This window comes from Eubalaena glacialis, chromosome 17, assembly GCF_028564815.1.
Source record: "Eubalaena glacialis isolate mEubGla1 chromosome 17, mEubGla1.1.hap2.+ XY, whole genome shotgun sequence".
Classification (NCBI taxonomy): Eukaryota; Metazoa; Chordata; class Mammalia; order Artiodactyla; family Balaenidae; genus Eubalaena; species Eubalaena glacialis.
In genome coordinates this window covers 79,633,731-79,660,183 of record NC_083732.1, presented here as the reverse complement: position 1 = coordinate 79,660,183, position 26,453 = coordinate 79,633,731, and positions in this window count along the sequence as shown.

The following is a 26,453-nucleotide window of genomic DNA, read 5'->3' as shown; positions in this document are numbered from 1 at the left end:
TACAGAAAAAGAGTTTTAAGCTTTATAAACTAGTAAATAAGAAATATAAGACTTTTTTTCCTTGAAAAGGTGATTAGGAAAGTGAACGTGGTGGCTAATTTTATGTGTCAACTTGACTGGGCCACGGGTGCTCTGATATTTGGTTGAACATTATTTCTGTGCATATCCGTGAGGGTGTTTCTGGATGAGATTAACATTTGCAGCAGGAGACAGAGTAAAGCAGACTGCCTTCCCTAATATAGGCGGGCCTCATGCAATCCATTCAAGGTCTGAATAGAATAAAAATTTTGAGTAAGGGAGGATTTGCTCTCTCTGTCTGTCTTCCAACTGGAACCCTCGTATTCTCCAACCTTCAGACTCAGGCTGGAACTACACATAAGCTCTTTTGATTCTCAGGTCTTTGGATTCAGACTAGAACTAAGCCATTGTCTCTCGTGGGTCTCCAGCTTGCCTACTGCTGAGCCTGGGACTTCTCAGACTCTATAACCACATGAGCCAATTCCTTAAAATAAGTCTCTATCCCTATGTCTGTCTGTCTGTCTATCTGTCTATCCATCTAAGTATCTAGCTACCAATCCTTTATCTATCCTCTATCTATCTCCAGTTGATTCTGTTTCTTTGGAGAACCCAGATTAATACAGTGAATAAACCCCATGTACTTCCCTACCATAAGAATCATCACCTTTTAGTGTTGTTTCTTTTTCCACTGACTGTAAATTCTGCAAGTTTCGGGGAGAGGGCCCTTGTGTCTCCAGAATTTAGCAAAGTGACTGGCACATAGTGGTTGCTCAGTACATATTTAATAAATGAACAAATCTGTGTTCAAAACTCACCAATGAATTAATTGCTGCTTGATCTTGGCCGGTGACATTACCTCTCTGAATCTCAGTTTCATCATCTACATCATTTGTAAAGAAAGATAAGTATCTTACAGAATTGTAAAAATTGGAATAGTTAATATACGTAAAACTTGGTATAGGTAAAAACTAGGTGATCGATAAATGTTGAACCTGTTGTTCTATCAGACTCTACATTGGAGGCATTCTTTTGCAATATAGTATTTGAATAAAACAAAGCTTACTGGTATCACTGGGAAAACTGGTGTAAATGCTTATTATGACAAGTTTGCAAATTATGACTAATTTGATAGTCAAAGAAAGCAGAGCTATCTGGGAGTGTATTTTATGCCTCGACATTACAACCTCCCAAACCTGACTCAATGCTTCCATATCCTGTCATCTGTCACCACTTTGTTGCCCTTCACTGCTCCATCGATGTCCCCACTGGAACAGGGATTAAAGAGGGAAATGCGATGGAAGCAACTTTAGTAGGAGATTAATCTTGTTTATTGTGCCTTCTTCCTTTATCCCAAGAGCTTTCTGTTTCTATCGTCTTCTTGTAACTTCATGAGTTCACCATTAAGTACTGGCTTTCCTAATTGCATGGCAGCTTTGGTTGTGATAACAAAAAATCCGACTCAGATCAACTTAAAAAACAAAGGGAACCTAATTGCTTGTGTTACCGAAAAGTCTTTTGGTAATTCCAACTTCAGGCACAGCTTGATACAGACACAAATAAATGTCACCAAGCTCTACATGTGCCTTATTTCCTTGGCCTGCCTTCATCTGGGTTGGTTTCAACCTGAATTTGATTTTCCTTATAGTCCAAATTGTTGCCAATAATTTCTTAGCACTGTATGCCTTCATTTTTATATCCAGCAGGAAAGAGAGCATCTTTGTTTCAACATTTGTAATATTCTCTAAGATTTACTGTGATTGGACTGGATTAGGTCACATATTCTTCTCTCGTTCATCTAAGTGGTCAGAGGGAAGGAATACACTAATTGGCTTAGTGTATTGGTTGGCTTTCATATTCCAACCCTGGAAACGGAAAGGCAAAGAAATAGAGTGATTTTCCAAGATCATAAGGCCATTGATCTAGTAGGACTTTAAATTCAGTGTTCTTTCTGATACACCACGTGCTGCAAGCTATCTGTGAATCAATGCCTTCTTTTATTTGTGCACCAATAGACGAGTTTAACTCTTTGTATCTGGTCTACACAGTTATCGCCCTAATTCCAGTCATGGTTCTTCCATTGACCAGTTCTGTGATCCTCAAGCTAGTCCTGCAACCTGTGCTAGCCTCAGTTTTCACATCTCTAAGGTAAGAAGGAGAAAGTCTGTCCTGCATCAGGACAAATGCACCAATTCCCACAGAAACACTTGCAAATTTCAAAGGGTTACACAAATACATGATGTTGTTGTGACTAGTAGTGGTGGTGTTAGTTTTACTGGCTGTTGGACAGCTCCTCTGACTGTGATGGGCACTGATAATCACTGATTCTTTGGCTGCAATCTCTATGAAGTCAAGGATCAGGTCTGTCTTGGGTAACTGTTTCTGACCGCAGAGCACACTTCTGGGCACATGATTTAGTGCTCAAGAATAATTCACTGAATGAAGAATTTAGTCCACATTAATTAGCCTGAGATTTAGAAAGCTGGAGCCTTCATTACATGTAATGGGCTGGTCATTCAACCACAATGTCCCTCTCTTTTTTCATCTAGAAACTGGGGATAATAGTAAGTTATGAAGGTCAAATGAAGGAATATGTGTAAAGCCCCTAGAACAGTGGATAACACACAGGAAGCACTCAAAAAAGTTGATTATGCTTATTTACGACATGCTGCTGATTTTACACATTTAGAACAAGTCGAAGTCACAAAGGATAATCAAGCCAAGATTTGCTGAATGCCTCCTATGTTGCTGGTCCAGTGCTGGCCCAGGGTTAGGCATAGATAAAAGACTCACATTCTACCTTGAGAAGTTCCTAACTGTTTGGCCACTGGGAGCCAAGCAGGCCTGAATTCTCCTCTGTCCTGTGAGCAGACATTTCAGATTCTACAAGAGGCTGGTTTTCTCTGTCTCAAAAGACAGCTGGGCTTTCAGGTATTGAGATGGGTTGAAACTCAAACATTTGGTGAGGGAATAGAGGGAGTCATTATAAATAGAAAATAAGTAGGAAGAGATTTTATTGCTGGAATAAAAAAAGCTCCTGGACATCCTTCAAAATAGTGCAGCTTCATAGAAATATACCATTTTGTAGTGCCTTGCTTAAAATGACTTGCCCCTGATTTAGAAAGTTTCATCCATTACAGTGAAGAGAATCTAAAGAACTCCAGCGGCCTCTTCTTTTTGCTTTTAATGGACCAAAGAGCTCAAAGTTTCTATTTTCTTTCCTATTCAGAGCCAAAGGGGAGAAAACAGAGTATTGCAGTGACATATAGGCAGCCATGAGGTCATGTAGGGAACATTATTTTAAGCAGATTTTTCTGGAAATAAAAGTTTCTTGGGGAGAAATGTATTAAAAATGTAAGTGGTAGACCTAGAAGAAAGACAATACAGAGCTTAGAGTTCATCTAAGTTCAGCTCTATAGCTCAGACACTTTCTAGTATCCTGGCTTAAATATATGAAATCTGGAGGAATTTGTTGAGCATCTATTTAGCTACCAGCACCTATGCAAGAGTAGCCAAGGAAGAATAAATCAGTGATTTTCCCTAGGAGGCAATTCCAAACTAGAAGTTGGCCCCAAATACCAGTCTATGGAGAATGATCTCTGCTGAACTCGTAAAGATGCCATTTCCCCCCTCATTATGTTCTTTATTGCCTTGGTAAAAGAAGCATCCTTGGGCTTTTCTGAGGAATGCTGCTATGTGGTTGCAGATTGTGAATCTATTGTAATATCTCCACTTCCTTGATCGTTCTGATTTTTTTCTTCAGTACTATGACATCTTCACCTCATTTAATGTTAAGTCATCACTGTTGAATTCAACAAGGTTGAAGGAGCCAACCAAGCAGATTATTGTCCTCTTCTTCCCAGACCATAATTCTTGAGTTACGGATGAGTCCTCCAACTCAGTGAATTCTGTAGTCACGTTTCCCCAGTCCCTGTGGTACATATTAGTCGAGTACTGCAATTATTTTGGTAGAGGCTATTTGCCCCAGAGTAGGGATTGTGTTTCTTCACTTAGAGTGGGCTGAGGTCTGACCCTTATTATTGGTTTGGATGCAAGGACGAGTAATGGGGAAAAAAAAAAAAAAAAGACAATATGCCATCTTGTGAGGCATTTTTTGGCAAGGTCATTGAATGATTCCAGGCAAATGGAAAATGCTGTACTTTGGCAAGATAGACTGGAGACCCTGTGGGTATAGTCCAGCCATTATGCTGGTGTGCCAGGCTCTCTTTTCCAGGTGATGCTACATGTGTGGTTCCTTGCAGTGTTCACTGCGGCAGTTCCAGCAAGCTGAATTGTATCCATGGGAGCACAGCAAACCATTGCTAGGACCTCTTTGGCCAGGAGGGCAGCAAGTGTGTTGGTCTGGGGTAATGGAAAAGTCAAATCCAATAGAAATGCCTCATTTGATATTATGTCAAAGAAATGTTAGCACATCCACTTCGTTTTACTGTAAGTCATCCTTAAATCCAGGCATTGAGCAGACATTCATATAAGCAAACTATCTGCAGTAGTCAAGATATTGAATTTCAAGTATTGGGTAAGTGCCCACATGCCAGTGAATTCTCCCCTATCCAGTGTTACATTCTTTTTACCTGGTTTATCATCTGCGAGACCCAGTCCCATCTGTGTTCCTCCAGTTTCTCTAGGACATATTAGCTAGATTCTGCAGGTCCTTTAGTGTGTAGCCTTTTCCTGTTAGGGCTCCACTGGACTTGACTCTAGTTATGACTAGAAGCAATGAGTGTGATAGGAGATCAAACATCATCTTGCAACCAGTTTCAAATGAATCCATTGCAAGAGAAAAAAGTTCTCACTTGGAAAGATTAAAAAGCTTGCCGTGAGAAGATTTCAGAGGATTAGGGAGTTCAAAGATTTTGAGGCTTGCCTATAGAAATATTCCTATTCCAGGTCTAAATTGTCCATTTTTTCTCCATTAGGGCCCTGGTTTTGACATAAGAGACTTGCTGAGACTGTTTATTTAATCTTCTTTGCACTTATTACCCCTAAAATTGGATTCACTGCATTTCTTGTCTTCTAGCTTCAAGGGATGAATGTCTCTTTTAATGCATCATAAAGGATTCTAGATTTTAGATCATGCTTTGAGCTGGCAATTAGAAGCCTTGGGCTTTTTTTTTTTTTTGCAAGGTCTCTTGTGCCCACTTTCCCCCAAAAGCCACTCTACTCACATTTTTATACTTTCTTTGCTATCAAACTGATTAAGCATCACAACTATTCAAAATCCCATTAACTACAGATGAAAGTCCCAGTACTCATGATGTCACTGCATCCACTTACTCCTGGTAATAGAGATTTTATTGCCTTCAGACCAGTGAGAAAGCCAGTTCCTGTCTGACAGTCTGCTTTGCAGAACCACTCTTGTTATCAATAATCTTAGTCAGAGTTTCCTGGATGCAGAAACTGAGGGAGAAATCTAGTCTTGATGCTTTATTTGGGAAGTACATTCCTAGGGTGGGAAGAGTGAGGGAAAAGTGAAGTGAGGCAGGGAGATGTAGGAAGCAATGCAAAATAATGCATTAATCACACTGGACAATGCTTCTTCATGTTTGTCACTATGAAGGTGTCTCTAGTCATGTGGGCATTTTTGTATGTCTCTGGCTATACAGTAAAGTGCATGGAAACATTCTATTGGAAGGAGTAATAGAAAATTGACTGTAAAAATTGCTCCCTACTTTGGCCTGCCCCACAGTTCAAATTCTGCTCCACAGGAAGTTAATTCCCCTCTACATTCAGGTTGGCCCCTTTGGCAGCTGCTGGGGAATCTGGGTCGCATGACTTGCAGTGTGGTTTTTCATCTGAAACAGAATAGGCAGGAAAAGAGACTCCAAGCATGCAACTGGTCAACCTTGGATCATGGATCTGCTAAAAACATATGGAGTCAGTGGGCCATGTTGACAGCTGAGCGAGAGCTAGTTGGCGTAGGTCTAGCAGATAGCTGAGGGCGAGAGAATCTGAGCAGGCATGTAGATACGTGTATTACATCAGGTTGTGTAATATCAAGACTGGGTCCACTCCTGGAAGAACAGCATTGCAATGTAGGTACCCATGGGTTATCAGTGGTTTTTCCTGACTTACATTTGTTAGAAGTTGTACACAATATTAAAAATCCTAAAATGAATAATAATTGGAGTATATATTTACTGAACACGTTCAGTATCTCAAATACTTACATTGCCTCAAATACTTTATATGCATATCTTCCTCTATCTGCATAACAGCCTATGATGTAAATGCTATTATTAACCCTATTTGCAGATTAGAAAACTGAAGCTCAAAGATTTGAAGGAATCTTCTGAATCTTACATTGCTACTAAGTGGTAGAACCATGATTCAGACCCTCAATTATGTAATTCTATAGCCTACCTCTTAAACAAAACATAAATTTGCTCAAATGTTTGAACCTAGTTTAAGAAATTTCTCCAGGTGTTCTCTTCCTTATATGCAAATATCCTTCTTGCCCAGAGCACTTATTGTCCATAGGGGATCTGATAATTTAGCTTTGGACTGATGTAAGCTTAGCTCCCAAGCCACCCTCAAATAAAGTTATAAGAAGTTCAATTCCTGTCCAGCCTAGGCCCCTGGGACACTACTTGCTTGGCCTGCAGTGCCCCAACTTCTCGTGGAAGAAGGATTGATACATACAGCAGAGACCTAGATATGGGATTAAGGCAGAAGCTCATCTTGTGGAACTCTGGTACACTCAAGAGGGAGTGGGACCTTTCTTAGTGAGATGCTGGACCAATAGATTTGAGGATTAAGACCAGCTACCCTGTTCTTCTCCCTTCAAGGACACCAAAGATACATTCTCTGGAACACTAACCACTAAGACGTATAGAGGAGATATCTGTTAGACTTAATTTAATCTCAGGATTGAGTGAGTTTGAAATTGATTGCTCTGCATCCATCACACTTCTGCTAGCCCTGGTGATGGATGAAATCATCTCGCCATCTTGTTTGGTAGATGTGTAGTTCACATTTGGCATTTACTGTCCTTGTTCCTGTTCTTGTATAAGATACACTCAGGTTCCAAATCCTTATAAGTGGATAACACAGAGGGAAAAAGGGTATTATCTGAGGATCATGTTCTGTCTTTCTTTCCCTTTTCTTTCTTTTTCCCCCCTAAATAGGTTATTATTAATTTACATAGTTACAGGAAAGGACTTTTCCTTTTTCAGGGAACAATTGAGAAGGAGAACATAACTCAGCAGGAGAAATATCTTCATTGAACAAAAGGTAATAATGAATTGAATGTAGTAAAATTAGCATCAGATGAAGGTATTTTCTTCATTCATTGTTGACTCATTCATTCATTCTTACTAACTCATGGATTCATGCATGCGTTTACAAAGGCTAAGTACTGTGCTAGCAGCTGGGAACACAGTGATAAACAAAATATCTATGGTCCATTTTCTCACGGAGCTTACACTATAGACATGAAGAAAAACATTATCGTATGCAATAACTATAAAATATAAGAAATCCTATTATATCAAAACAACAAGATGCCATAGTAGCCTCTAAAAAGTCTACTGTGGTCATAGAGAGACATATACCAATTTATGACTCATGGAGGTTCCCAATATTTAATCCTATTTCCTTTCTAATTAAAGGTTCAAGAATTCACTTGATTCAGAAGCTGAAGGGCAAATCTCATGCTGAAAATATCAGTCTACAGAAATAAGTCTCAAATATCAACTGAAAAACATTTTAAGTGTGCATATTCCTGCCCCTCATCCCCAAGCCCAAGACCAGAGATTCTGATTCAGTATAATTGGTGTGGGGTCCAAGAATCTGTATGATTACGGGACACTCTAGCTGATTCTAAGCTTGGTGAAGAGATGATAAGATTCACAGGAACATTTGGTTTAAAGTACCTGCTATTGAATATTTTTAAAAATTATTCTTTTTTACTTGGAAAATGAATTCTGTATCTTTGCATCCTTTCAGCAGTTCAGCATTTTTTGCTCATCCTGTCCTAAAGGATAATTCTGCCAAGAAATGATAATATTACTGTAATAATGTTGCCATTTCTATCTCACTTTATAATTTATAAACTAATTCATTTTTTATTATTCATTCATCAAACATTTATTGACTGCTTAGGCAGCACCAGGTTTTATGATAAGTACTGGAGATTCAGAAAAGAACCGTATGTGCCACTGTCCTGACGTTCATACTGCCTGAGAATGATAGACATATGTCAGGAAGCAGAGGTAGTGTTGTGTTCCTGGCACTGTGAATAGGAAGAAAGGTGGCATAAATGAGGGAAGGGCCATTTTTTTCTCAGGTATGAGGGGAGATATTCATGTGTCAGGAACAACTTATTAACTTGTTTTATTCTTAGTAGTAGTAGTATTTTTATTATCCTTTGGCAAAACATAGTCAGTATTGGGGTCACCCTATGACGTATGAGGCCCTGTGTGAATATTTTTGGTGGGATATTTGTCCATACATGCAATTTGATTAAAACATATAATATAAAATGAATGGGCCCATGTGAAGCACAGTGTTTTATCAACGAAGATTTGGAATAACGGATAGAGAAGTGGTACTTATGTATTTGTTTACTGTTTCATCCTTGCACATAAAGATTCTTCATAGTAGCTGGGCACCACCTCTTTATGTTAATATTCGGAAGCTATCCCTTTACATTCTTTGCAGTCAAATGTGCCATTATTGTCAAATTTCATATTACCCACTGCAAGTAAAATGTAGCGTACTCATAATGACATGGCTCTTTGGAACCTGTTTGTGTTGGAACATATAGATCCTCTTGCATCTGCAACTCCCTAATGTAATTTACAACCAGTTACCAGTTGTAACACTACTCATGATACAAAATCATCCTCCAAGGCACTCATGGATCCTGGATTCCAGTGATTCCTATGGTTGTTACTGTACTTTGTTCATGATGATCACACATGTTCATCTTACTGACAGTATGAAGGAAAGTTTGAATGATAATTTAGTTTATGATCATGTTATATTAACTGTTTAGAATTTTATAGCATAAAGGTAGAACCATACATCTTCCAACCATGCCTTCTCTTGAACTCTTAAGGCCATAATCACTACATTCCTAGAATGTCCTATCTTTCCATGCTGAGCTCACTCCTGCCTCCCATATATGGCAATGAGCAAGGAAGAATATGGGTGGGGCAAGAAGAGCAGTCCAATTTGTGCAATAAGTGTTTATCTTTTATCCAGAATGACTTAAGACCAACCCTGGGGAGAGCACTGCACGGATTGGAGACAAAAGATGTAACAGTTGGAAGGGCTCCTTGATGTTGCAGAGCAATGATCTCCAAAGACCTTGCAGGACATAGGCATGTTTATGCCTAACACATGACACAGAGCCTGTGAGGGGGATGGGTGACCACCCTGGGTGTCAGTGGTGGAGGGTGCATTGGGTAAAAAATATATACCTCTACCCCAGCCACCCTTAGATGCTGTAGACAGGAGGTGGTACTATGGTTGATACATATATGGGTGAGAGCTGATACACGGGTTTACACACGTAGCTCAAGCCCAAGAATTGGAAGAACCCTTGTTGTTAACCTTTTGTTAGCCTAGAGCCCTGAACTTGTCCTGTGCTTAGCATGAGAGAGAGTCACACCAAATCAGCACGTTAGTATCATTCTTGCAGCTCAATCTTGCCCCATCCTATGAAAGAAAAACCACACTGGCCAGTGGGAATGATCTGTTCACCAGACAACCCTCCTGGAACTGAGGCAGGTGCTACAAGGACCTCTTGGGTACAAATCCCAGAGCAACTTGGGACATCTGGTTGACCCCACACAAAGAAGATGGTCAGACAGTGCTCTGAAGGGGAGAAATGCTGACTGAGGTCCACACATATCCTGGTCTGGGATTAAGCGTCATTCTGTCTGTGTGGCATTGCTGGCCTTAGCAGGTTCCAGGCACTGGAAGGGGACTTAGAAAACTGTGAGGAAGCACTCCAAAGCCCTGGGCACACTGAGGCACTGGGTTCAGGCAGGGGCTCACTCGTCAGAGTCTAAGGGTGGTACCTGTTAATATTACTACTGTTACTTTACCAATAAAGAAACTGAGGTTTAAAAGGCCACCAACTTGCTCAGAATCATATGAATAATTAGGGAAATAATGAGCTGACACCTAGGTTTCAAAGCTCCAAATTCATGCTTTTTCCAGCCACCAACCAAATTGAACTAATTTAACATCAGTTCAATCTTGCAAAACCTGAAGAATAATCTACTGCAAACAGAAAATTCTACTGCATAATATAAGCCAGCAACAAATTAAGATGGAATTTTATTTATTTACTTTTCAGATATGTAAGACTATGTGCCTTTTTAAAGACAAGGATGTTAATGATTCTTCAAACGTATTTTGTATCTGTGCAGCCCTTAACTCACAACATCCCTGAGAATTAAGTAGGGCAAGACTTAACATTTTTTACTTCTCAGCTGGGGAACATATAGTTCAGAGAGTTTGACTGCTTTGCCCCAGTCTTGTAACTTTCAATGGAAGGGTTATGATTCCAACCCAGTCTCTTGGATTCTAAAGCTCATGCTTTGCCTACTAATTCTTTCTGAGGATTTTAACATTCTCAAACAATTTGTTACTCAGCATTCTTCTGGTTTAACTATTACTGATTACCATTGTCATAGTTTCCTCTATTTTCAACTCACATCCTGTTCATAGTAAGTTACTATGGAGACATGACATATTATTGATCTCTCTGTAGGATAGTGACCTGGGATAGTTAACAATGTTCTGGGTTTCTTAGCAACTCAACCAACGTTATCCGTCTTTGCCTCCACAATTTGTACTTTTGCTGCAGTAAATGAAACCTGGATCATGGGCTAGTTTCCGGGGATGGTAATGGAGTTTTTAGAAAGGAAGTGAGCATTAAATGCATCAAATATAGACTTTATTCCATCAAATGCCCGTCCCCTTTGTGTTAAAGCAGTTTTGAAAATGACTAGCAATGAAGAAATAGAAAACTAAGGGATTTAGAACCTCCTAGACTTCAATACTTATCACTTGCTTTATCATTCTAACTTTGAATGTCATTAAACACACCCCGCATCTCAGTTTCTTTATATCTAAAATAGAACTTAAGATTGTAACTACCTCACAGACATTAAAAAAAAAAAAAATCAAAGTCAACTGTGTATGTGAAAATGCTCTGCACATGTTGAAGTCTTGAGTTGCTACTTTTAATGCTCATTCAAGGACTTATTCCTTTATTCCTTTCTTATTTTTTCCAATTAAATACCTGTTTTGTGCAGAGCCCTATGATAGACATCAAGGGGAGAAGGTGATGATGCAGTGCCCACCACTGGAGATCTCATCATCCAGTTGGGAGATGAGAGATGAGAGATGGACCAATCAAGTTATTTATTTCAAGGGCTGTGGTGAGTTCAAAGGCTATGGGCAGCTAATGTGTAGGAAAATGCCTAACCCTGCTACAGAAGAGGCGAGTATAACAATGAGTTGGGGTGGCCAGAGAAGGCACCTAGGAATGTCCAAACACATTAGAGGGACATAAGAGGTCCTCTGTGAGCTGGGTGCTCCTTCCTTATGTGGCTTCATCTCACTCTACTACTGTCAACACCTACTGTATTCTAGGTATACTATAGTGATTCAACATCTAGACTCTTGAACCCAAAATTTATAGGTTCATATCCTAACTCCAGCTCTTCCTGGCTCTGTGACCCTTGGTTTCCATCTCCTCGTCTCTGTGATGGGCATAATAATAAAATGTAATTCAAAGGGTTATTGAACAAGTCACTAGGGCAGTGCCTGCAACTCAGTATGCACCCAATAAATTAGCTCTCATTCCAAGCGCTAGTCTATGAGTATATTTTGCTTCCTGCCTTTGTGCCTTTACACATCTATTTCCTTCTGCCTTTGGCTTTGTCAATGTGGTAACATTATTATTCCAGTTTGACGCTTCTGGGAAGCTTTCCTTGATCTATCTTATCTTCTCTTTCAATCTTCTTGAGATTTAACTCTTTAATGTGTGTGTGTGTGTGTGTGTGTGTGTGTGTGTGTACCTATTGTATCTTATACACTCCTCTGTTATAAACTGATTACATTGCATTGTAAATTTCATTGTTCACATTGTGGAAATGAAAACCAACCAAATGAGAGAAGCAAGGGCTATTTATTCTGAGCAAGGGGGTCAGCCACCATCACTCTGTTTTGGCAGAGACTCAAAGGCAGGCAGAGGAGTGGGAAAGCATTACAGTGGAGAAAAGGGAAGGCTTCAGGTATGTCCTGAGCTGGGGCTATTGGCATGAGGAAGCTGTAGGTGGGCTAATTAGGGATGGGGCATCCTATGTGATTTGAAAGGGGTGCATATTTGGCCTTCTCTGCTTGGTCTTAAGTTAGAAGCAGGGACAAAAATTAGCAAAGCTTTCAGTCATTAATCATGTCTTGGTCATTTTGGGCCAATTATAGAAGTTATTGTTTAGCTTCCTGGGATATCACTAGAGATAGCAATCTGACTTATAATAGACTGGCTTTCTTGATTGTTTAGTGTAGAAAAGAGGTTGGCTTCCTGGGACGGTTGCTACAGGCTGTGGGTCAGAATTCTATTTTAACATATGGTCTGGCCATTGTTCATTTATATATTCAGTCTCTCAACATATTTGTTTATTTAAACTTTTTGAAACCAAAGAACAAATCTTAGTTGTTAGGTACTGGTACCCTTAACACTGAACAGTGTCAGATAAATGTTTGGGGGTTAGTAGGTGGATGGAAAGAAGTACAGAAAAAAGAAGGGGGAAAATGGAAAGGAGGAAAAGAAGAATGAAGCATAAGAAGGGAGCATTTCTATTGAGGGGATGACATGAGCAAAAGGATGGAAACTGACTTAACCCATATCTGGGGAAAACATTGAGTAAATTGGCTTGACAGGAAGCAATGATCCCTGTAGGTGAATAGTGTTGAACTAAGTCCATTTACAACAACTTTCTAGATGGGCTTCACCCAGCAGAGAATTTATCTTTAAGTGGTTGAGAATTAAGAAAGATGGAGAAATACAGTGAAGGGCAAAGGTGATCTGGAAAACCATGGCTGCGCTGGATCTCAAATATTTCAAAATACAATTGTAGTTATAAAAATAATTTGTTTTAAAATATATTGTGACTTTATTGAGGTTCAGGGAAATAATCTAGTATACTACACTGCCTCTCTTGAGATTTTCATTAGCTCTCTGAAATCCTTTGATGTTAAAACCTAGAAGGATGCTCCCTTTGCTGGATGGAATTTGTTGCCAAATTTCCTGGGGACAGTGTGTCTGAATGGAATCTTTTCCTGGACTTTTTGTCAAAAATATGTTGGAGGTGAGGGTGGGGGCTGGTTTATTAGCTAACTCGTGATCAGTAAGGTTCTCTGGTCAATCAAGTTCGGAGAATCTGCTCACTCTATCAGCCCTCAGAGGTGTATGATAATGGCATTGCCATATTGAAGGCTCTGAAGATCTTGCAGTTAAAAAGATTAACTTTTAAAAAAATGCATTCTTTCCAAAATTTAACTAACCACAGAATTCTGTTTCTGTAAAATACCTAGCTTTGTGAAATCCGCATGGATATTGCTGCTTTAAATTTTGATTTTCATGTATGCCAAAATTCCATGGATAAAACAATGCCGAAATATGTCTCTACATGTCTGGAGACCTTTCTTACCATAGTGCCTTTTTTTTTTTTTTTTTTTCTATTTTACTCTTTGAAAGCTGCCTTTATAACATTATCCCTTCTGATTCTCAACTTTCTAATGATAGAATGAGAGGAGAGATCATTATTCCCATTTTATAGTTGAGGCCCAGAGTGGTTCACATGATTGAAAATACACGAATGAAAAATAAATGAATGGATGTGTGACCGAGTGAGTCAGTGGGCTGGACACTTACATTTCTTTTGGAGATTCTCTAGTTTTACAATTTCATTGATTTGACTAGTGTCTTTTGTGTGCCTCCTTTGAACCAAGCACTTTGCTTGAGAGAACACAGAGATTAGTAAGGCAAAGTTCCCGACCTCAACAAACCCACAGGGTACTTGCAGAAACAGAAGACAAATGCTAATCAGAGCCCCATGTGGTATAATCAAGGATAGTCCCAGGATGTTATAGAATCAAAAGGAAGGGCTGCTGCTGTTAAGTCTTTGTTTAAATTAGGTAAAAGGGCTCCTTCGGGGAAGACAAACCGTGTGAGCACAGGGTGTGGTGAACATGCCCCTTTGTGCAAAGGAAAGCCCATGCCAGGGTAGAAGCTATGGTGGAAAGCACTCGGTACTCCTCACTCTCTCTTTTTGCACAGCAGGAACATCATACTGTCAGCAATGGGGTATCTCCAACCTGAGTGCTCAAGGAAAGTGTTGTTTGGAGCAGAATGGAAAATCAATAGAGGCTCCTGGAAGATGTATTGTGAGCTGGTTCTTTTTTTTTTAAAGATGTATTTATTTATTTTATTTTAAAATTTTTTTAACATCTTTATCAGAGTATAATTTCTTTACAATGGTGTGTTAGTTTCTGCTTTATAGCAAAGTGAATCAGCTATACCTCTTGCGTCTCCCTCCCACCCTCCCTATTCCACCCCTCTAGGTGGTCACAAAGCACCAAGCTGATCTCCCTGTGCTATGCAGCTGCTTCCCACCGGCTATCCATTTTACATTTGGTAGTGTATATATGTCCATGCCACACTCTCACTTCATCCCAGCTTACCCTTCCCCCTCCCCGTGTCCTCGAGGCAGGACAGCAATAGAGACGCAGACTTATTTATTTATTTATTTGACTGCGTTGGGTCTTCGTTGCTGCGCGTGGGCTTTCTCTAGTTGCGGTGAGCGGGGGCTACTCTTCGTTGTGGTGTGTGTGCTTCGCATTGTGGTGGCTTCTCTTGTTGTGGAGCATGGGCTCTAGGCGCCCAGGCTTCAGGAGTTGTGGCACGTGGGCTCAGTAGTTGTAGCTCACGGGCTCAGTAGTTGTGGCTCACAGGGTCTAGAGTGCGGGCTCAGTAGTTGTGGTGCACGGGCTTAGTTGCTCCGGAGCATGTGGGATCTTCCTAGACCAGGGATCGAACCCGTTTACCCTGCGTCGGCAGGTGGATTCTTAACCACTGAGCCACCAGGGAAGACCTGTGAGCTGGTTCTTGAAGGTTGATTGCTTGTTTAAAAAGTAGACAAGGAGGGACTTTCCTCGTGGTCCCGTGGTTAAGACTTCGCCTTCCAATGCAGGGGGCGCGGGTTCAATCTCTGGTCAGGGAGCTAGGATCCCACATGCCTTGTGGCCAAAAACATAAAACAGAAGCAATATTGTAACAAATTCAATCAGGACTTTAAAAATGGTCCACATCAAAAAAAAAAAAATCTTAAAAAGTGGACAAGGAGGGGCTTCCCTGGTGGCACAGTGGTTGAGAATCTGCCTGCCAATGCAGGGGACACGGGTTCGAGCCCTGGTCTGGGAGGATCCCACATGCCACGGAGCAACTAGGCCCGTGAGCCACAATTACTGAGCCTGTGCGTCTGGAGCCTGTGCTCCGCAACAAGAGAGGCCGCGATAGTGAGAGGCCCACGCACCGCAATGAAGAGTGGCCCCCGCTTGCCGCAACTAGAGAAAGCCCTCGCACAGAAACGAAGACCTAACACAGCCATAAATTAAAAAAAAAAAAAAAAAAAAAAAAACGTGGACAAGGAGATTGGAGTAGATGGAGGGAACATCACGGGGGAAGGCCCAGTGGGGAGTGGCTGTGTGGCACTTCTAGGATCTGGTAGGAAAGGCCAGTGTACAAGGAGCCAGAGTGTTGCTGAAGATGAGTGTCCAAGGGGCCAAGAAGCTGATTCAGGGGAGGAGTTAAAGGAACCCTGATTTTAAGAACAGGATGGTGAAGAATTCCCGTCTGCATCTCCAGAGGCAGGCGCAGTATTAGGCACGGGATTGGCCCTCAAGAAAATGAGTTGAAGGATACTGAAAGGGGGCTGGAAGCCAGACTTTCTCTTGTTAGTCTCAGAAATGTCAGCCAGTGACTGAAACTTCCTTTGAGCTACCTTCACAGTGACAATATTTATGGTGAAACTACGATAAGACCAGCATTTGAGGTGACCACAGCCTGAAAAAACTGACGCGGTGATTACAACACTTTGGGGTGAGTGAGGAATAGAGGTATTGCAGGGGGAGAGACCAAGGGTGCCCAACCCAGCGAGCAGTGGCAACCGATGAGTCTTGGAGAATTGCCTAAGATTGTACCCAAGTGAGGACAGGCACGAGGCTTCCTCCACTACAAACCCTCTTTGGGAACTAGAAAAATTGTTCTCCTTGAGTAGATGAATGCCCCAAAGTGGATACCCTCTGAGTATCCAATCAGGTAAATGTGTCCTTGCCTCCAAGTTCACACATTCCTGGCACAGGCTAGGTTTCAGCTCCCAGCTGAGGTCGCTCAACCGGTCGTCACCTTTGCACAGGGAAGACCCAGCACCCAATCATGGTAGATATGAGTGAAGGGCTTTCCAGAGAGTGGGAAGACCAGGGAAAAAAGGACTTAGGCATGAATGAGGATGGGGAGAACTGAGGAACCTGGAAAGATTGGGTTTTGTCCGGGCGGTATACAAGATAAGTCATGTAGAAGTGGGAGATGAGGCCAGGTTACAGACACAGTTAGATCATGCAGGTCCTCGCTGGCCATGCTAAGGAATTAGGGGCTTTAAGCTATAAGCCATTGCAGCATCCAAGACCAGACGGTATCTAGGCCACTGTAATAGAATCCCTTGGGCTACTAATTAAATAAAATAAATTTTACACTCTACCAAATATGTACTACGTTGGAATCATTGACTGTGGGCCTTACGTGTATGTATATAACAATTTCTCCAGGAGATTTCTATACCCGTGAAAGTTTGAGAACCATGCTGTGATAACTGAAAAAGTAGAGGCAGAGAAGCAACTTTGTTGGATTTGTGTTTTGGAAAGATTGCTCCGACAGTTGTATGAGTGTGGTATTGGTGTGGTGAAGACTTGTAGCAGGGAGACCAAAGAGAAAGCTGATGAAGTAAACTGGATGAGGCATAAACAAGAATCTAAGCTTGATCTGTGTGAAGCAGATGTCTTCATCCAGGAACCCTGAACCGCCTCCTCAGATGAATGAAGTTTATGACTAACGTGGACATCCAAGTCTTCTCTTACATGGGTCCCATTATCATAATTCCGTATGTGTATGGTCCTCATTAAGCTTTCGTTGATAATAGTGGTGACTCAAAAGGGTCCTCTCTTGGTATGCAGGTAATACCCATGACTCACACATGAGTCAAAAATACTTAGAGGCTTCATTCATGCCTGTTTTCCTACTGTTAATAGAAATTTCTCATGTCCTTTTATTCATGCTCCAGTGGAACTGTTTCTGAGCAATTCAAAACCATATAATTGATTGCATTCAGTTTCAATTGCAACAGTTAATTTATCCAAGCCCACCAGCATCATACCTGGATGTAATTAGCCACCTAAATGGTAGCTGTGGGCAGATGGTTAGTCATAGAGGAGCTGCAGGTTAGATGTGCTAACTAACTGGGCTAAAAAATCTTGTGCTTAAGATCCCTAGTGGATTGTACCTTAGGGCCAGAGCAGCATTTAATGTCCAGAGTAACATACTGGAAACGTGGATCCTAAATTGCTCCAATCTGACAGACCATTGGGTCATTTTGCATAACTTACACACATTCTATCCCATAGATCCACCTGCCAGCCCATGAGAATCATTCATTTGTAGGATGTTTTAGTCAAGGATCACTCCCCTCTCAAATTTAAGGAAAAGAGATTTTGTCAGGATATAGGGGGCTCATTCAGAACTCGAAGGAAAGAAGTTAAGCAGCTTCAGGAGGACTACAAAATCACTAGACATCTACTCAATTTCTTTTTCTGAGACAGTACATTTTCTCATCTAATTCCTTTTTCCCTGTAGACCAGCTTTCTTGATAAGGCATTTGGTTCTGATTCCCCACAGCTTTGGGTTAATGCTGTGTCAACAGCATTAACCCAAATTCACGTGCCCTACCTGACCTTAGAGTGTTGCTTCACAAACACCAAGTTTTAGTGTTTATCAGTTCAACTTTTCAAGAGTGCGGCTCAACTGTAGGGCTCCAATTCTGTAATTCATCCAGTTATTTTTGGCAAATATGAGGCATAATCTCATACAGACATATGGTTCTAGGCCCATTCCTTCAAAAGAGGCAGGGAACTTCCAAGAAGAGGAACTGAACTGGGTATATTAAAAAATTATAAAAACCAGTTAAGGTCATAAGAGCAACTGTCTTAGATGTCTCAAGTACCCACCATCCAACCCATGAAATTTATCCTTTAAGAGAATCACATCTCACCTTCCCTGAACAGTATTAAAAAAAAAAAACCCTCTTCTTGTGCCTGCCATGATCCCAAAGCTTGTTCATTAGAGACTGGAGAAACTCTAGTAACTTTATCTTGGGGAGGATAGAAATGTTTTCTAGTTGTCTCCTCCAAGTTGGACCCTAGGAAGGAGTAGGGAAACCACACATATGTGTGTATATATATTTATTTATTCATGTATGTGTGTGCAGATATGTGTATTTGTATGTACATATATCTATATATACATATATACATGTGCAGTTCACTCCCCCATCCTGGCCTTGGGTTGTCCTGCTCCTGCACAGGCTCTGGGCCAGAACCAATTCCTCCACACCTGGCCTGGCCTCTGGGAATGGGATGGCGCCATCAGGTAGCTGTAGACATTGGCAGAGGACCAATTTGGGCCCCGGAATCCACACCAGAAGTTCAGGTTGCTGTCCCTGGGCATTGGCCTCCTAGAAGGCATAGATGCACGGCCTGCACATGCCCAGTTCACTCCCCCATTTTGACCTCCCCAGGTCCCACTTCTGTGCATGGCCTTTGGGTGGGAGCTGGTTCCCCAGCACCTTGCAGGACCCCTGGTGTGTTCGGTTGACTGAAGACTGTAGGAGGGTTTCTGAGCTGGAAAGCCATGGAATAGGATTCTTAGCCTAAAGGAAAACCTCTAGTGATACTCAGTCTTTATGTGCCATTTGCCTAATAGCAAAGCCAAGCACACAACAGAATCTCCAAGTGCTCTTCAGCTAGGATCCATCATGAGAAATTCTCGCGTTGGGTATGAAAGCAATTCTCCCATCCTCCTCTTTGGGTACACACATTTTTCATGAATTTTTGTTTAATGGGCTAACTGTCATCTAGTTGGGGTGATGAATAATTCATAGACTATTGTAAAATAATGTGAATGTTTAGTGACAGAGGTATATCTGGAAAGGGTGGCTGAGCTGAGTCCTGAGGAATGCATGGGAGTATGTGTAGAGGAGAAAGGGAATTTCAGGCAAGTCTGGGAGGAGGTGGTAAGACGTTGGCCTGAGCAAAGGAATCGGTGGTGAAGAGCATGATGTGTTTTAAGGGTCCACAAACAATTAGGCGTCAGTGGACCATCATTGCCAAAGTAGGAAGAGATGGGATTTGAGACTGGAGAGATGGTCAAGGACAAAGTAATGGAAGGATATGAATGCCACGTTGACCTTTATCATGCAAATCAGTTTTCATACAGGACACCTGGGATCTCCTGCATCAGAATCATCTGATATGGCCCCCAAATCCTACGTAAGACTATAATAGATTTAAACCCAGAACAGAATCTCTCAGGATGGGGATTGAGACGTTCCTTAGGGGATTTCAATGCCTACTAAAAATTTGGAGAACCATTGCTGTGAGATATGGAGGCTCTTGGAAATGCTTTAGCACAGGAACAATATATTGGAGACAGTTGTCACACTTGCCGTCATAAAATGCCATGGTCTGTTGGATATAACTGAAACCTAGCAAACTTGCATTTCCACCATCCTGAGCTAGTGCTTGCAGTCTTGCTGTTGGAGGAATTTAAAGATTCAGAACCGGATAAGACTGAAATCTAGATTATCAGGCTGTCTTGTGAGCTCTGCTCTGGTCCAGTAGGTGTATCTCCTGTTGATAACAGATTCTGGAATGTGAGAGATGGCGCCAATAAGTATTGCAGAAGAAAAACCACGACATGCAGTGTCCAGGATGCTAGCTTCTCATTTTACTTCCAGATGTGTGAACTTGAGTCAATCACTTCACCTCTCTGAGATAGAGATGATAAATAAAAATTAAATAATATATGTGCATATTGCCTGTAAACTTGTAAAATGCTGTAAGATATCTGAGTTGGCTTTAGATGACTCCATTTCTTAAATGGATTTTACAGAGGAATCAAGATATTAATACCTACCCTCTATTCAAAACTTAATGTGTACCTAACACTAAATTGTTTACTTTGCATAAATTAGTTTGTTTAATTTAATTTATTCATCAACCATGAAATGTAGGAATGGTATCCCCAAAGTACAGACAGTTAAAAAGTATTAAGTAACTTTCCCTAAATCCCACAGCTAATAAGTAGCAGCTTTAAATGTAAACCAAGGTCTTGCTAGCTCTAATTATGTGCCCTTACTGCTGAACTGTAGCCCCAAGGTAGCCACCTAGCTTTGAAATATCTACTCTTAGTGTTTGAAGTTTGTCTTCAAGATAGGTGTGTTTTCAATCAACTTTACCTTCTCTTTGTAAAAGATTTTCTGTATTATTATTATTACTACTACTTCTTGGGAGATTGTTTACTCATACCATGAGATACCGAATTGTTTTCTCTGACAGGAAAAAAGAAAGACAGGGGAGGCTGAAGATATTGAAAAATATATGAAACATGATGTGATATCCTAGTTAATTGATGTTGCACTGGAGCAAAAGTCTCAGAGAACAGAACAAGCATCCATCGTTTTAATAGCGTTAGGAGAAAAGTTGAAATAAATGAATTTTGTAAGCCTCTTTCCACATCCTTTAGAAATTTGGAAACATCAGTGCAGCTCAAAAGTGTTTCCCCAATCAATGGAAATTATTGGAAAACTCAATAATTCACTGGTATTCCCCTATTTTCTAGCCACTCAGCCACCTGATCTCTATAGCCATCTATCTCTCCACCCATTCATCATCCATATAGTCATTTCCCTTCTATCTTGATATTCTTTCTACCAACATCATACGTCCAACATGAATTTATCATATCCAAGATCAATTTAATAAGTATATAAAAATGTTAACTCTGCACTTTAACTCAGCTATCCTTACTGCGTGCCTACTATATACCAATGCCATGGGAAGGACTTTTACATATGTCATGTCAGCCTAGTGTCAGGCACTTTGTAGTGACAAAAATAAATATGAACTATCTCTGAGAAAGGTTCCTGCTCTTACGGGATTAAAAAGTGGAATAAGCCATGACCATAAAAAACAATGATCTGAGAATACATAGCAGTTACATTTCCTTCGAAGATGAAACCATATTAGCTGCCATGCAAGAAAGAACATAACTGAGTTCTAAACAGATGGCTCTGAGAGCAAATGTCTAAGGGGGAAAATCAAAGCTCTTCATCCTCCAAGTTCTAGTTCAAATATTCCCTCCTCTGAGAAGTCTTTGGTGAAGTCTGATTCTCCAGGGCTGGACTTATCTTGTCTCCTCGGCTGTGGTTCATAGCCATTTGCCCCAGCTTCTCTTACAGCACTTACTGTCTTCCACATCATCATTTCACTTGACTGTGAGGTGAAGTGGAAGATGCAATGACTGTAGTGAAACACACTTTGAGTTAGAATATCAGCACCTTTTCTTATCATATGGAGTATCTAAGATAATAATTTTATGAGTTAACCCTTACTAATATGTTTCACCCATTTTGGTAAACACTTTACATAATAGGATTTAATCCTCAGCACACCTTACCCTGGCTTTTTACGCTATTGATAATTCCATTTTACAAATACATAGGGTGAAGCTGAAGCAAATTTCCCAAATTGCTCTCATAAGTGGCCGAGACTAGTTTCAAACGATTGTCTACAAAATACATATTTGAAGAAAATATACCCAATAATGCTACCCAATTCACTTAATTGCTTGGCACGTCAGTCTCCCCTCTATAAGTTAGGACTGAAAATATCCCCTAGTGCTCTGATACAGCACTGTAGGCTGCAAATATACTGTGCAGTACAGCGCTCAGTGCCGGCATAAGATAGTACAACCCTACTTCACTACAGCTTTCTTTCTGTTCCTTCATGATGCCAAGATGCTTCTACCTTTTTAGTTTTCTTCCTTCTGGGTACAATGCTCTATCCCTAGATCTTTGCGGGTCTGGCTTCTACTTACCAATCAAATCTCCGCAAAACTGTCATCTCGCTGTAAGATCTCTCCTGATGACTCAAAAACAAAAGCTCACACCCATCTCTTTCTATAAACTCTAAGCTAATTCGTTTTTCTTAATATTTCTTAATATTATATTTGCTGATGCTATTCACTTATTTCATTATTTGGTTGTTTTTACTTGGTTATTTACTTATTTAGGATTAGTCCGGTAATTTATTTTTATTTTACCCACCTCCCTTAGCTACTTATAGATTATTTTACTTTTATTTTAGTGGTTATCTTAGAAACTAAAACACAAATGCCTTATTAGACTATAATACAAATGAATAATTTTACTACTTTCCTGATAAAACAAGGGCCTCAGAACAGTTCAATTCACTTTTTCCCTCACTCCGTTTGCATTATTGTTCTGTCCATTTAAATTCTACATATGGTTAAAACTCTATGTGATATTGTTTCTTTGTGAAGTTAATTTTCATTTATGTTTGATCACTTATTTTCCATTTTCATTTGGGGGACAGGCACACCTCATTTGGCTTAGAGAAGGCAAAGTAGAAATCAACAGTTGAAGATATGAAAGGAAAGGAAAAGGGAGGAGAAGCAAATTAATATGTATCAAGTACCTGCATATAGACAAATATGGTGGGAATTATACTCAATATTTTGTAATAATCTATAAGGGAAAAGAATCTAAAAAAGATATATATATATATATACATATATATATCACTTGCTGTACACCTGAAACTAACACAACACTGTAAATAAACTATATGTCAATAAATTTTAAAATTACATATGGTAATGCATATGTATATATAATGTAATGTATATGTATACATGTGTATGATATTATAATCAGAAAGATAAATAAATGTAGTAAATTAAAGAGCTAGAATTCATTCTTAGAACCTTCAAATTCCAAACACTGCACACTTGAATACATAGCACTGCAACTCTGTTTTCTCCTTTGACTGGTTTTCAAGGTTGTTGGCTTTTTCTAAAATACTGGCTGTATTGGGGTGGAGTTAAGTGTTTCTTAGAATAGCTTTCTATTCTTGGAGTCCTTTCTGTCTGCTTAACCTTTTCAGTACTTCTTAGGGGTCACCAAAATCATTACTTTAATTATACATCAATGGTCATTTCCACTTGAGAAAGAGTCCTTTTTAAGGGAAAGATCACTTGATCTCTTTAATGTTCTGAATTTGCCGGCTCTCCATCCAGTATCAGAAACCCCAAAGAGAGGTTATTTGCAGCAAAGTAGGATTGAGGACATATACAATAAGCCAAAAAAATTGGAAGATAGTTTTGAAACTTAACTTTTTAACATCAAACAAAGAAAAGGTTGGCCTTCACTGGAGAGTGATTCGAATTCAAGCTCAACATAGAGTGAACATCTCTCATAATAACATAACTTGAATATCAAGACTACATTCACCTGAAGCATCATATTTCGCAATTATACTTGTGACCTTCAGACTCATTCCTGGGACTGAACTAGCTGAGATTATTTTTCCATCCCACATTCCTCCTGCCTGGGAGCTCTATTCTCTTTGATGCTATAACATCAGGACCACTGTTTCCCTTATGTAAGTGCAGCTACTTGCACTCTGGCCTCCTCAGAGGAGTGACAGGAGGAATTGTAAACATCCTTATACAGTTTAACTAACAATGATACCAAATCTTTTGTTTCAGACTTTATTGAAATTTGGGCCCAAACTATAGGGAATAACAATAAAGGGGGTTAAAGGAAACTTGAAACTTGCAAAATATTCTTCAAGATTATGGAAAAAATTAAAAAGAAACCCTTATTACTAAGAGTATTCTCTTGGATTATCTTAGCTCCTCCCCTTACTCTCTGAGGTCTCCCTCTCCTCTTCTTCCCCCTCTTCCTCCTCCTCCTCCAAGAGAAAGAGCTCCTCTTCCACCCCTGTAGTTTGAATCTACATACATGCACATAAACACATGCACACATGTATGTGTGCACACACACAGAGACACACACATAAACACGTGATGCACTAAGCATACCCTATGTGCTATTTTTTTCTTAGCCTTAAGGCAATTTGAAAAGCACAGTAATTTTCTAGTCACACATTTCCCAATGTCAGAGTTATTGGGTCTAGCTTCTCAGCAGGAGGAGTTTAGGAGTACAGATCCATGTGTAACTTGATGCTCAAGTCCAGTGGAAGAGTCCAAGCTGGGCTCTGACACTCCAGATTGTAAACTGTCCTCTAAGCCTTCTTAGTTTGTACAAAGCAAAAATATATACCTTCATTCTTCTGGAAAAGTTCTGACAGTGTCTTGAGTAAATGATATACCCAGCTTCCAAGAACAACCAAAATATTTCAGACTAGTAAACTCTAAATCTGTATTAATATAAAGAAACATTTTCCCAATGGAAATGGAATGGAATGGAATATAGTCTGAAACTATTTCCCATGCTTTCAACAAAGGTAAAAAAAATGTATGTGTAAGGGGAGAGAGAGAGAAGAAAAAAGAAAAACAAATAAAGGGGACAATTTAGACACAGATGGATGAACCAATTTAACGAAATTGAGAGGATGGAAGAGAAAAGGGAAGGTAGGAAGGGAACTAACATTTATTAAGCAGTTATTATATGCTCAGACCAGATGCATTTATCAATGTTTAATAACATATTTCATACTCATTGAAATCCTTTGTCGTAGATACTATAATTCTCATTTTATATGAGACAAAAATTGTACTACAAAAAAATGTGGATCCTGAGATCAGTTTTGATGATAAAGCCCACCTTTGTGGAGTGTTTGCTTTCAGAGTGTATCACCTACTGTCTACAGCCTTTTGTAAGTTGATTCATTGAATTCCCATTGTATACAGTGATTTAATTCCTTTAATTCAGGAATCTTTGGAAGATGAATTCAAATTTGATCATTACAGCAAGCCACCAAGATGGGAAATGAATATTTTTGGGAAGAAAGTGGAGAATTCTGAATAAGATTGTTTTCCGATCACATGAGTGAAGACAATTTTTTTCTCCAAGAAATGTTGGCATTTCAGCTAACAGTTCCATTGAGGGATGCTGATCTTCTTTGAAAGGAGAAAAATAATCACAGTCCAAGACACTCAGGAGTTATTTGCCATTTCCACCAGTGTGACTATTCCCAGGGGATGTCATTCCTTCATTGGTTCCTTTTTAAACTCTTCATTAATTAATGTCAGCTTCTCCTTCCTGGGCTCTGCTCCTCCCCTGGGTGTCATTAGATCTGTTCTACTAATTTTCAGCCTTCATCTTTTCCACTCTTTTCCTCTATTTCCTCCATATTCCTGGTTCCATTCATTGGTTTCGGTTTTTATCTTTATCGATAAGGACAGGAAAATGTAACTGAGACACCTTTTCCCAGCCTAGTTATTGCCCCTGGCTATATCTTAGATTGCAGTTGGATCCAGTTATTTTTTTTAAAATCAATATTCAAAAGAAGGATTCCAGGAGTTAATATACTAGATATCATAATCATTTTGCAGATATGTGTGGCACATCCTGATTATCATTCTCACAAATAATTTTTGGATAAATTCATTAACACGTGTCGAGCACCTGTTGTTTCTCTGTACTGTGCTGGGCATCTTTACATAAGTGATCTTATTTAATTGCATCAAGAAACCTATATGCTGGGAGTTGACATCTTGATTTTATAATGAAGGTTACTGAGGCTGATATTTGCCCAAGGTATGTTGGTGGCAAATGATGAGCATAGAATGCAAACCTAGATCTGCCTAACTCCTGAGCCTATTTACTTTCTTTCTGCTATAACCATATTGCTTCAAATTTACGCCGTCTTACAAATTGAACCTCTAGCTAACACTTGACCAAGCTTTCAATATCCTCAGTACATGGTGATTGTTAGAAAGAGTGAGTAATGTGTAAGAAACAAAACTTAGTCTCAAGATGTTATGAGCATTTCCCCTTTTCAGATGATCAGAATAGAACACATAATAAGTGCTCAATAAATATTAGTTGAACTCCACCTCTTCTTGATTGCAGTTACGGTAGCACATTAACTTCTGTATCTTACTCAGTAACTGGCACAGGGCTGGACTCTGGAGAAATACTCAAGAAAGATGTGTCATTGGTTAATGTATTCATATTCCCTTCTAAGTGCAAGTTCTATACAGGACAAGCTCTGTAGCTCACATGCCTGTCTACCCC